General features: G+C 51.8%; 1 non-coding gene across 1 annotated transcript; it reads left to right on the top strand.

The window, feature by feature from the left end:
- The first annotated feature begins 12,780 nt into the window (after positions 1 to 12,780).
- Positions 12,781 to 12,868, top strand: LOC132582828 (small nucleolar RNA SNORA49). The gene has a single exon (XR_009556208.1). It is a non-coding gene; the product is annotated as a small nucleolar RNA SNORA49 (small nucleolar RNA).
- Positions 12,869 to 13,176: the final 308 nt, after the last annotated feature.

The following is a 13,176-nucleotide window of genomic DNA, read 5'->3' as shown; positions in this document are numbered from 1 at the left end:
GTTACTACTGGAATTAATGTACAGTCACTCTTCTGGCTTTCTGCAGACTGAATTTTTCAAGAGCACTTTTTTGCACAGGTAATAGGGCTGTACTCTTAGCGAAATGGCTTGGGACTGTGGACTGCACTACTGTGAAGAGTTCATACTTTAAGTAGGATCCTGCTATGTAAATTTTGCTTCATCTCGCTATACAGGGGTGGCCAAACTGCAGCTTGGGAGCCACATGTGGCGCTTGCACACATACTGTGTGGTTCTCAAAGCCCCCACCACCCCATCGGTCAGCTTGGAGAAGGCATCTTTAAATCACTTCTCCAAGCCAAGTCAGCTGCAAGCTCCAGCAAAGTTGCGTTCTTTCCACCTCTATTTGCCTTCCTTCCCTTGATGTTCATGTCTTGTGGCTCTCAGACATCTGACGTTTAGTCTACGTGGCTCTTACATTAGGCAAGTTTGGCCACCCGTTTGCTAATGCTTATTCTGTGTCTCAACTATGTTGCTGGTCTCTGGCTGGTCCCAGATTTCTGCAATCCAAATCCTATTGCAGTTTTTATTAAATGTCCCATCCTGTTCTGTGTAATCCACCCTACATCCCAGCAAGAAAAGCAGGTTATAAATAATGTAGATAAATAAACAGCCGGTGCTAACAAAAAATACACCAATGTGGATCAGTGCCTCAGATTTCCAGGTTTTTTTTCCAGTAGCCAAAAATCCGCAGGCTGTGTTTGCATTGTGATGCACTGAATCCAAGTCCAAAACAGTGGCTTGGCAGTGGTCAGGCAGTGGGAAAATATGTATATTCATCAAGTTTCCAGTCCTTGTGGTTATGGAGACAAAACTTGAAAAAAAAACACAGTGATGACTTTTGTTGAAGGCTGACAGTAGGAGGGCATCTGCTGTAGTGGGGTCCCCAACCTTTTTGACTCTGTGGGCACCTTTGAGTGCCACCAGAAAATGGCTGCTGTGGGAGGTGGGCCACAAACAGTGCAATCCTAAAACGAGTTACTCCAGTCTAAGCCCATTCACTTCAGTGGTCTTAGACTGGAGTAACTCGCCTCTGGACTGCACTGAAAATGGCCACTGTGGGAGGAGGCACCAACCACACACACAGAGCCAAGCCCAAGGTTTGGGGGATAACGGGAGTCTTTTTAAAAAATTAATTGTGAAAGCAAATGAGGAAGAGAATAAAACCAACACTGTAGTAGCAGCTGCTGCCCAAGTAATGTTATTTGAATTGGCATAACCGGTTAGATCTCCAGCCCCTCTGGACAGGAACACCACCTGACCTCACTCACTTCCTAAAAAAGACTTGGTGGGTTTCCGGGATAGCTATCGGGTGGAATGGCACCCATGGGCACTGTGTTAAGGACCCCTGTTCCAGACACAGATTCTGAACCCTGCACCCTTCTCTCCCCCACAACAGATTCCCCCCCCCCACCAGTCCTCCCAGTCATACTTTAGAAGAAGAAGAGCACAGATTTATACCCCACCCTTCTCTCTGAATTAGAGTCTCAGAGCAGCTCACAATCTCCTTTCCCTTCCTCCCCCACAACAGACACCCTGTGAGGTGGGTGGGGCTGGAGAGGGCTCTCACAGCAGCTGCCCTTTCAAGGACAGCCTCTGCCAGAGCTATGGTTAATCCAAGGCCATGCCAGCAGGTGCAGGTGGAGGAGCGGGGAATCAAACCCGGTTCTCTCACTTAACCATTACAGCAAACTGACTCTCAAGAGGCCTACATCCTGTTTGCTCTGCTAACACTGCTAGGTGGTTTACTGAAGTTTCTGATCTCAGGCTTTACCAGTTAATTTAGGGAAGTCTGTGATAAAAAGCTTTGGATCACAGTTGAGTTCAGATGTACAGACATAACTTCAGAGCCATGCTTGTACAGAGTGAAGTACTCCATCAGCAAGCACAGCAATGCAGGGCAGGATCCCTGGGTCCTGCAACGCAATCTGCTTGTCTGCCCACAATCTTGAAATTTCAAGGTGCAATGCCAACGTTTACCACATGGTGGCACCAAAATACATGAGAGATTTATATTCCCAAAAGACAATCTGTTTTGCATGATTTGAACTGTGCGCTGGAAATAACAAAGAAATTTCTTTAGAGGGCTTTTTAAATGTTTTTTTTTGAAGAATTACAATCTTATCTGGATCCAACCACACGCACAGAGTTTCCAACGAACAAAAAGTATGTATATTACTTTCCCCAAGTACTTTGGATACAACTTTTTTTCCTTAGCCATTACAACAGTTCTGTGAAGCAGGCTAGTATCTTTTTGTGACAGGTGGGGGACAGAGTCATCCCCACTGAGAATGCCAGATCACCACCTTAACCACTATAAAGGTATGGAGCTCCATTAATTCATTCAATAAATGTCCCACCTTTTTGCAATGGAAATTCAAGATAATATGATACAGCTAGATACAAGTCCAGTAGCGCCTTACAGACAAACGGGGTGGTGGTAATAAGGTTCCAAGAGCCAAATGTCGCTGCGTCAGATACAAACTTGTATCCAGGGCTTTTTTGTAGCAGAAACTCCTTTGCATATTAGGCCACACCCCCTGATGAAGCTAATCCTCCAAGAGCTTACAGGGCTCTTAGTACAGGGCCTACTGTAAGCTCCAGGAGGATTGGCTACATCATGGGGGTGTGGCCTAATATGCAAAGGAGTCAAAGGTAACAAAGTCATTGCATTTCCTATGCCTCTTTGAATCCAGAGCAGACCTGGAAACACTGTCCTATGTAGTTAGGCTCATAGGAGAACATGCAGATGTTTTAGGGCTGCCTCTTTGAAGTTGAATGGTTTACCTTATATATTTGTGTTGTGTCTTTCTTTCACATCTGGGTAAGAAAACTGAGAAGCACACATACTGGATGAGGGATACAATTCTGGATAGCAGTGTGTGAGCAAGATCTTGTGATATGGTTGGACTACAAGCTAAGTATGAGCAGTCATTGTGATGCAGCAGCAAAAAAGGCAAATGCAGTTTTGAAGTCACAAGATGTCATAGTCCTTTGTGCAAGTCCAGAAGCCTCGCTTCACAAAGGATGTGGACAGAACAGAGCGGATGCAGACGAGAGCATTAGACTTTTTTTAGTGGGCATCAGCAAAGGTGTTGGTGGGCACTGGGGGAACCCTTGCTGCCAACTGGGGATTAGCAACCTTACTATTAACTGCCTTGCTCAGGTAATGCAAAACTGAGCGCCCTGGCTTCCTACACTGAATCAAGCCATCTCCTATTGGGGCTTCCTCTTTTCCTGCTGCCTTTGACTTTCCCAGTGTTATTGTCAGGGGTGGAATTCTAGCAGGAGCTCCTTTGCATATTAGGCCACACCCCCATGATGTAGCCAATCCTCCCAGAGCTTACAAAAAAGAGCCTTGCAAGCTCTTGGAGGATTGGCTACATCAGGGGGGTATGGCCTAATATGCAAAAGGCCTCCTGCTAGGATTCCACCCCCGGTTATTGTCTTTTCCAGGGAGTCTTGTCTTCCCATAATATGACCAAATTACAACAGCCTCAGTTTAATTATTTTGGTTTCTAGGGAGGGTTCAGACTTGATTTGTTCTAGAACCCACCCATTTGCCTTTGGCGGCAGCTCACAGTATTTGTAAAAGCCTCCTTCAGCACCACATTTCAAAGGAATAAACCTTCCTGTCAGCTTTCTTCATTGTCCATCTTTCACACCCACCCATCATAATGGGACATGCTATTGCATCAGTTATCTAGATCTTGGTCACCAATAGTGACACGTCCTAAGCAATACTCCCTCTAAGCTGTAGAGCTTTGTGAGCAAGAATTCTACTTTGTGAGCTACTGGCATTAAAGTTGTGAGCTACTGCATAAATTAGTTTGCTCTGAGCTGAGGCAAAAATGTGTGAGCTGGAGGCTAAAAACTCAGCTTAGAGGGAACACTAGTCCTAAGTGGTCTAGCTCCTTCATGGCTGCCCTTCCCAGTCTGTCTCCTTCTGGTCTCTTGCTTACAGTCTCCCTTTGCCTCCATCTTAAACAGCTTCGTAGCAGAGGGCTTCAGAATGGGTGGCCAGTTCTACTGGTTTCTTCTTCCTAGCCTGATTGGAAACTGAAGTCTAGCAACCCAGGCCTGAACTAATCCCCAAGACTGGGCCTTGAATTCAGCAGGAGCTCACAGGAGCACAGCTCCTGGACCTTTCTGATTACTTCCCCCCACCTACCTTGTCCATTGAATAGTAGGTGCAGCTGCATAACAATCCCTGGATTAGGAGAGCGGGTAGCCAGACAGCCACCAGGAGCTTTGCCACACCCCCAGCAACCCTCATTAACCCCTGGAGAAGCCCGCGCCACCCTTTCTCCACTTATTTATTTCTGTATGTGGTTTGGGGTAGCGGGTGGCTTATTGGTCTTTTGACTGTGGAGGCGGCGGTCAAGGAGAGCCCCAGGTGAGTAAAGCCTGCTTGGGCTGGCTGGATCTCTAGCCAGCTCAAGCAGGCCTCGCTCACCTGGGGCTCCTTTCTTGCGTTGGGTTGCTTTTGGCTGGGGGGGGGTATATGCTAATGAGTTATACCACCTATTTTTCTACAAAACGACCCCTGCCCAAGACACTTATTAGGAAAGAATTTTCCTGTTTGTAGACTTGGGGCAACCCCTGTCCAAATTCCACATGGTGCATCTGTAGATCACCTGACAGGGTCATGTGAGGCGTTGATCTTCTGTTGAATAAATCCCATAGTCCTCTAGGTCACTTCCCTCATGACTGCAACACAGCAGGGTTTTTGCCTAAATTTAACTGTGAAGTTATGCAAGCTGTCTTGTACTGAGTCAGGTGAATTTCACACTTGGCAATGTGCTATAGTGACCCTTTGTAGCCTCTGTGCCCGGCTGTTGGCTGCTCAGAGGAACTGGTTGGCCACTGGGCGAGACTGGATGCTGGACCCTGCTGAGGCCCCTCCCCTCTCCAAACCTTGCCTGCCCCTAAATCTCCAGGAATGAACCATGAAGCTGACGGCTTAGTTCCCCCATTAGACAGCCTGAGAGGTGCTCCCCTCCCTCATTTGTTTCACCATCCAGCCCCATTGACAAATTCAAAGGGGGTGAAACCTTGTGTAATGTGCTGGGTTATTTTGAAAGGTATGACATGTTTTTGACTTAATTTAAAAAAAATAGAATATTTTAACATTTTCCTCAGGCATACTGAAGTCTGAATCCTTTTCCATGCACTTCTGTTATTTTTCTTCTGTCAGACACTTTACTTTTAAGCTTGTCTACTGATTTTGAAGCTGCTAGCATCAACGGCATCTCTGGTACAGCATCTGCCAACAAGATGGTAGGTTTTTAAAAATATGTCTTGATTGATTGACCGATACCCCACCTTTCTCCCCAGAGAGGATCCAGAGTGGCTGACAGCATTTCCTCTCCTCTATTATAGCTTCACAATAACCCTGTGAGGTAGGATGTGACTGCATTACCAGCTCTAGGTTGTGAAATACTTGGAGATTATTTTGGGGGGGTAGGGGGTTTGGAGTCTGGAAAGGATGGAGTTTGGGGAAGGGAGGGACCTCCTCAAGTACAACGTCATAGAGTTCACCTTCCAAAGTAGCCATTTTTACCTGGAGGAGGGCAGTCCTCGTGTGACTGGCCCATGGCTACCTAGCAAGCTTCCATGGCACAAATGGGAACTGAATCCTGCTCTACCAGAAGCCAGTTCGTCACTCCAACCACTATACCACACTGCCCCCCACACCACCCAGGCCTGAGTCGGACCTTCCCTTATTAGGCCTCACTTAAGTCCCACTTTCCCCTCATTTTAAGGGGTCTTTGTCCCAACAAAGGACGTTACAAAAGAGACAATTCCAGGCAGTAAAGACCCAAGACCAAGGTGATATGGTTAAATTATGACATTTATTAGATTGCCCACAGTTTAGCTCATTTGTCAGATGCCATCAAGACAGGCCATCTGTCAAATGAAGGCAGTGCAGAGAAGGCGAAAAGCCTGGGACTACCAGGGAAAAATTCCTTCTCAGCTCCAAATAGCAGCAACTGGCAAAGCAAGCCTGCACTGTCTGGTTGGTTAAAATGGTGGGCACTGCAGTGACAACAAGGAACTTCTTGTGATGAACAGACATCATCTTCGGGATCCTGAGGGAGCATTCAGTGAGTGGAATCTTCGGCAAGGTTGCCTCTGCAGAGAGAAGCCCACGGCATCTTCTGTCTTCAGCCGCTCTCTCAGAGGTTCATAAAGTAAGGGCTCCCGTATCGGGGAGGATCGTCCCATATCTGGGAGGATCGTATTGTGCTGGAAGAGAAATTTACCTACCTTGCTTACCTTTGGCAGGTGGCCTCTCCAAATTAGAGGGTGCACCTGGATCCTGTAAGGGAATGTTACACATTTTGCCATCTTCTACCTTTGGCAGGTAACCTCTGCTAACAAGAGGGGAAAGAGAGAGGACTGAGATCAGTCCAGCAGGCCACAGGGGAAGGTAGCCTCTGAGGATAGGCCAGAGATCCTGGCTTTTTACAGAACTTGTCTCATTTCCTAAGCAACATGGAGCATTATGACATTGTAGAGGCTGTCTTGGCTTCATTGTGACTGAATTTTTTTTTTCATAGGCAGGTTTGAGGCCTGTTGGTTGGGGGATAAGTACAGTCATTATCACTGATATGACAGCTGTAACGTACTGAGACAGGAGACGTTGGTAGGGCAACATGCTTTAATGGAGGCATGTTACAAGAGAGGGAACACGCGGGCCGGGTCCCGCTTATGTACAACTCCGGGAACCTCCCTCCAGACAGGCCAGTCCAATCCTGGCCTGTTGAACTTCCCGCCACAGCTGGTGATTGGCTGGGAGTTCGTGCCCTGCGCTGAGCAGCCCGGGGACAGCTCGGTCGCTCTGCACAGGGTCGCGCTGGCTGGTTTTATGTTGTTGCGTTATTGCGTTGTATCGTTATCTAGATACACTACACCCCTCCCCCCCTAGTTGCTGTACATAGTCTCTTAGGTAGGCGGGAGGTCGGCGCTCCCGGGTGGATCGTCTAGGAGCTGCCTGTGGTGTCGGCGCTGCTTCGGCCGTGGGAGTCCCTCCGGGGGCCGAGGCTGCTGTGGGTTGCTGGTCGATCTCTGTGGGTCGCTCGGCCTCTGCTGGTCCGGGGAGTTCGATGGCGGGCAGGGTCGGTGCTGGCGCTGTGGCCTCTGGCAGACCCCTAGCCGGCTCTCTCCCTGGTACTTCCTCCTCCACGTTGATCGGCCCTTTCGGTAGAGTGCGGTGGCGCAGCTGGTCGATGTGCCGCCGAAGAGTCTGGCCCCCCTCTGTGGATACCTCGTAATGACGGGTCCCAATTACCTGCCTCACCCGACCCGCCACCCACATGGGTCCCTGGGCGTAGTTTCGTGCGAACACGGGGTCCCCCGCGAAGAACCCTCGGGCTGCCTCCCGGACCTCCGGGGCCCCTCGGATGTCCGAGGCTTGGTCGGGGTGTAGCCTGTCGAGCCTCGTGATGAGTTTGCGCCCCATGAGGAGCTCTGCCGGGCTTACCCCCATGACCGGGTTGGGGGTTACCCGGTTGTCGAACAGGAAGGCGGCTAGTCTGTGGTCCCAGTCACCCTGCACTATCCGGCCCAGGGCTTCCTTGGTCGTTCGGACCATCCGCTCCGCCTGTCCGTTGGTGGCCGGGTGGAACGGGGCAGACCTTATGTGTCTAATCAGGTACCTCTGCAGGAATGCCTGAAATTCCCCAGAGGTGAAAGCCGCCCCATTGTCTGTGACAATAGTGTCCGGAATACCATGGGTGCTAAGGACCCGGCGCAGTGCCCATATTGCGGCTGCTGATGAAGTGGACGCTACTGGAATGACCTCCAGCCATTTGGTGTAGGCGTCCACCATGATCAGAAAGATCTGTCCCTGGAAGGGCCCCGCAAAGTCTAAGTGGAGCCTGGACCAAGGTTTCCTAGTGGTTTCCCACCGTGTGACCGGGGCGCTTGGTGGCTCGGGGCGTGACTCCTGACATGCGCTGCACCTCCGCACCCAGTTCTCGATCTCCTCATCCATCCCCGGCCACCAGATGTAGCTCCTGGCTAGAGCCTTCATCCTGACTATGCCGGGGTGGGTCTCGTGGAGTGACTCCAGAACTCGCTTCTGCAGTGGGGGGGGGGGGGAACCACCACCCTGCTTCCCCATAAGATGCACCCTTTGTGGGCTGCTAGCTCCTCTCTCCTCATTTTGTAGGGCTTAAACTCTTCCCCCATGTTCCCTTCTGGCCACCCCCTCACCACCCAGTCGAGAACCCTTGCCAGTGTTTTGTTCCTCCCTGTAGCCTTTGCGACCTCCGCGGCGTGGAGGGGCTGTTCCGGGAGGGATTTGACCAACATGACCAGGTGTGCGGGTGTTGGGTCAGGTTCTGTGACGGGTAGAGGCAAGCGGTTGAGCGCGTCCGCGTGGCCCATAGCCTTGCCGGCCCGGTGGACCAGTGTGTACGTGTATGAGTTGAGGAATTGGTTCCACCTCAACACGCGCTGTGAAAGTATTTGGGGGGTTTGGCGGTCTGGGGCCAACAGACCTAAGAGCGGCTTATGGTCCGTAGCTATTGTGCACCTCCGCCCATACAGATAATCATGGAACTTGCGGACCCCCGCCACGATTGCCAGAGCCTCCTTGTCTATCTGCGCGTAATTGCGCTCGGCCGGTGTGAGTGTGCGGGAGTAGTACGCTACCGGTACCTCCCTCCCGTCCAGGAGTTGGTGCCCCAGGACTGCTCCCAACCCATAAGGCGACGCATCGCAAGCCAGGATGACGGGGAGGCCCTCGTCAAAATGGTGGAGCACCGCATTGGACACCAGGACGTCCTTGACCGTCTGAAACGCAGCGGCTTGTTGTTTGCCCCAAACCCAAGGGGCTTTTTTGTCCAGCAACCGGTGTAGGGGTTCTGCTAGGGCTGCCTTGTGGAGGAGGAATGAATGGTAAAAATTAAGCACCCCCAAGAAGCTTTGTAGCTCCGCTTTGCAGGTGGGGGCCGGGGCTTGCACGATGCCTCGGGTCTTTTCCTCCGTTGGGTGGATTCTCGCTGCGTCTATGGCGAAACCCAGGAACTCCACCGTGGTACCCCCAGCAAGCATTTCTCCCTTGAGACCCGCTGCCTGGAACCGGCGGAGCATCTCTCTTAGGCGGTTGCTGAATTCTTCGGAGTCTGGGGCGGCGATTAAAACGTCATCGAAGAACGGTTGGACTCCGGGGATCCCTTTAAGGAGAGCGTCCATTATACGTTGGAAAATCCCCGGAGCAACGCTAACCCCGAACTGTAGCCTCCGCACTCGGAAGGCCCCCCTGTGTGTCACAATAGTTTGGGCCTCCGCTGTCTTAGTATCTACCGGGAGCTGTTGGTAGGCCTGTGCCAGGTCCAGCTTCCCGAAGATCTTCAACCCCGCTAGGGCAGCCAAGACGTGGCTCACCACCGGCACTGGGTAGGGGTTATCCTACAGTGCCTTATTTATTGTGCACTTATAGTCGGCACAGATCCGCACCTCCCCATTTGGCTTGATCGGGGTTACGATGGGAGTCTCCCAGGTGGCGTAGTCCACCGGCTCCAGGACCCCTTGGGCAGTGAGGTGGTCTAGTTCAGCCTCTATCTTTGGTTTCAAGGCGAACGGGACCCGCCTCGCCTTGAGCCGGATCGGCCTGACCGTCGGGTCTAGTGGTAGGGAGATGGCCGGCCCTTTGTAGCTCCCCAGGGAGCCGTCAAACATGTCTGGGAACTCTTGGCATATCTCCCCGAACCCCCTGGGTGTTAAGGTTTGCCCCACCCCCTCCAAGCGGATCCCCAAGGGCTTGAACCACGCCAGTCCTAGCAGGGTGGTAAGCTGGCGCTTTACCACCAGGATGTCCAGCGGGCCGTAGAAGGACCCCCGCTCGACTTGCACCCGGGCCCACCCCACGATTTGCACCGGGTTCTTCTGAAAGTCCCGGAGTATGAAGTCCGCCGGCCTTAGTTGAAGCCGCTGGCGGGGGCACAGTTTCCTCAGGGTCTCCTCTGCTATAATGGAAATGGAGGAACCTGAGTCCACCTCCATTTGGCAGGGGTTCCCTTCGATGAGGACCGCCATTTTGATCTTGTCGGGGGTGGCGAGGGGCAAGTTCAGTACCTGTAGGGTTCTGGAGGCTGTGGAGTGGAACTCCGCCGACTCGTGGTGCGTGGTCGGCCTCCGGCGGTTGGACTTGGCTCGGCAAGCCCTTGCAATGTGGCCGGTCTTTCCGCAGCTCCGGCAGTCCCAGGTCCGGTACTGGCAGTCCCTTCTGTCGTGGGGGTCGCCGCAGCTGGCGCATTTGGTGGCCGGCGGTCTCTCCGTCGCTGGGGATCGTTCGGGCGCTCGGGGTTGTTGCGGCGCGCGGTTGGTTGCCCCTGTTGGGCGGCGCAGCTGGAACGCTTCTCCCTCGTCCTGCCGGTCGGGGTCCAGCTCCTCGTGGTGGACTGCGTCGGTCCTCGCTCTGGGGAAGGTCTTCGAGGTTCTCTCGAACGCCACGGCTTCGCTGAAGGCGCTCTGGAGGGTGAGGTCTTCCTTCGCGAAGAGCCGCTGCTGGAGCCTTTCGTCGCGAAGGCCCCAGGTGAACCGATCGGCCAGGGTCTCCTCCAGGTGGGGGAAGTTGCAGTTGCCTGCGATCTGGCGTAGGGCTGCCAGGTAGTCGGCGGCCGATTCTCCCGTGGCTTGGTCCCTCCTGTGGAAGAGGAACCGGCGGGCCACCCGCGAAGGTTGGGGCAAGAAATGGCCCGTGAGGAGCCTGACGACCTCCTCGTAGGACTTCTCCGTGAGTCGGGCGGGGGCCGAGAGACCTTTAGCGATCTCGGTGGCCGCCCCGCAGACGCTCAGGAGAACGTCCCTCTTCATGCTGTCCTCTGTGATCCGGTTGGCCCTCAAGTAGCATTCAACCCATTCCGAGTAGGACTCCCAGGCCTCGGGATTCGCGGGGTTGAATGTCTCGATGTGACCGGCGGTACCGCTTTGGTGAGCCATGCTGATGGCGGCGGCGGTCGTGGCCTGTGGCTTGCCCTGTCTCCGATGTAGCCGACGTGGCTAGAATCCCACCTTCGTCGCCACTGTAACGTACTGAGACAGGAGACGTTGGTAGGGCAACATGCTTTAATGGAGGCACGTTACAAGAGAGGGAACACGCGGGCCGGGTCCCGCTTATGTACAACTCCGGGAACCTCCCTCCAGACAGGCCAGTCCAATCCTGGCCTGTTGAACTTCCCGCCACAGCTGGTGATTGGCTGGGAGTTCGTGCCCTGCGCTGAGCAGCCCGGGGACAGCCCAGTCGCTCCGTGCAGGGTCGCGCTGGCTGGTTTTATGTTGTTGCGTTATTGCGTTGTATCGTTATCTCGATACACTACACCAGCAATATAAAGAAATTATTATAGACATTGTTGGTTGCATACAGATTTATAGCAGGTATATTAGTACAGTTTACACGGTGGTTATTTCCACTCAATGGAATTGCTGAGCAGTCAGGTTAGAATGGATAAAAGGAGGTACTTCACCCAAAGGGTGATTAACACATGCCACAGGAGGTGGTGGTGGCTGGCTACAAGCATAGACAGCTTCAAGAGGGGATTGGATAAACATGTGGAACAGAGGTCCATCAGTGGCCATTAGCCACAGCGTATTGTTGGAACTCTCTATCTGGGGCTGTGATGCTCTGTATTCTTGGTGCTTGGGGGGGGCAACAGTGGGAGGGCTTCTAGTGTTCTGGTTCCCCTGATGGACCGCCTGATGGCACCTGGGTTTTTTTGGCCACTGTGTGACACAGAGTGTTGGACTGGATGGGTCATTGGCCTGATCCAACATGGCCTCTCTTATGTTCTTATTACTAGTCTGATTCCCATGTTTCCGTCAGGTGGTTTGTTTCCCATCTTAGAAACATGACAGACAAACTATTTTTTTTTTTTGCAATTACTAATTTTTTGCATTTACACCGAAACAGAGCCAGTAACCAGTCACCTGCTACCTGTATGTAGGTATTTATTTTGTGTGATTTGCTAAGCCACTCTTCCCTGCAGGCAGGGCTCAAGCGGCTTACATCAAGGGCATATAATACATAGTAAAATTAACACATCTTTAAAATACATTAAAACAATTAGTCAGAAAAATCAATACTGTTTCCAAGATGAGTGATAATTGCAGTGTTCCACCTCCCCCCACCCCCGATGGAAGGAATATGGAAGGAAGGGTGAGGGAGGAGTATGACAGTTCCAGATCACTGCTGTCCTCAACCGAATGGTCGGTGACTCTGCTTCACTGCATCCGAAGACTTGTGCTTGCACACAACAGCTTATACCCCGAATAAAACTTGGTTGGTCTTCAAGATGCCACGGGACACAGACTTTGTTCCAATGCTAGGAAAAGGGGGAGGCCCAACATAAGAAGGGTGGACTCCATCCAAGAAGCCTCAGACCGATTTCCCACTAGCCTTATGCCACTCTCCCTCTCCTCCACAAGGCTTCTGTCGGATTTCACACTGTCTGACCCTGGGTTGCAACTCGCTCTGCCTCTTTTGCACAGCAAACAAGATTCTCTAAAAACCGGTTTCTGTTTGCCGTGCAAAAAAGGCGAAGCTAGTTGAAGCCCTGGGGCAGATGGTGTGAAATCCAACGGAAGCCCTGCTGAGAAGAGCGTGAGAGTGGCATAAGGAGAGTGGAGAATTGGTCTCAGTTTGCAAGACCTGAGCAACGCTGTTAACTGCTTTTAAGAAAATCCGAAAGAAATGGCTGTTGACTGGTTTGCCATGGTCTTCCTCTGCAAAAATGACTTGTTAACAAGCCTTAATTTCTTCAGCCTTACTCCAGGGACACTCTGGCTGATAGTGTGCCTTGGCATTGCCTGAGGATATATCTGGCTCTTATGTTAAGTAAGTTTGGCCATCCCTGCTTCAGACCAACATGGCTACCCACCTGCATTGAACAACATGGTAAAATATCAGCTCTTGTTGGGACAGTTTTCTTGCCTGTTGATCACTGCAGCCACTATTAGAGATGGTGCCAGAAAAAGGCAGTAGTAGGGTGCCCGTTTTCCTGCAATCCAGAGCCACTGCTGTCTTATGAAAGAAGAAGACTGTAGATTTATACCCTTCCCTTCTCTCTGAATCAGAGTCTCAGAGCAGTTTATAATCTCCTGTATCTTCTCCCACAACAGACATCCTGTGAGGTGGGTGGGGCTGAGAGG

The sequence above is a fragment of the Heteronotia binoei genome, chromosome 14 (assembly GCF_032191835.1).
Source record: "Heteronotia binoei isolate CCM8104 ecotype False Entrance Well chromosome 14, APGP_CSIRO_Hbin_v1, whole genome shotgun sequence".
NCBI lineage: Eukaryota > Metazoa > Chordata > Lepidosauria > Squamata > Gekkonidae > Heteronotia > Heteronotia binoei.
The sequence above is the reverse complement of the archived record's forward strand: the minus strand, read 5'-3'. Positions and strand labels throughout refer to the sequence as shown.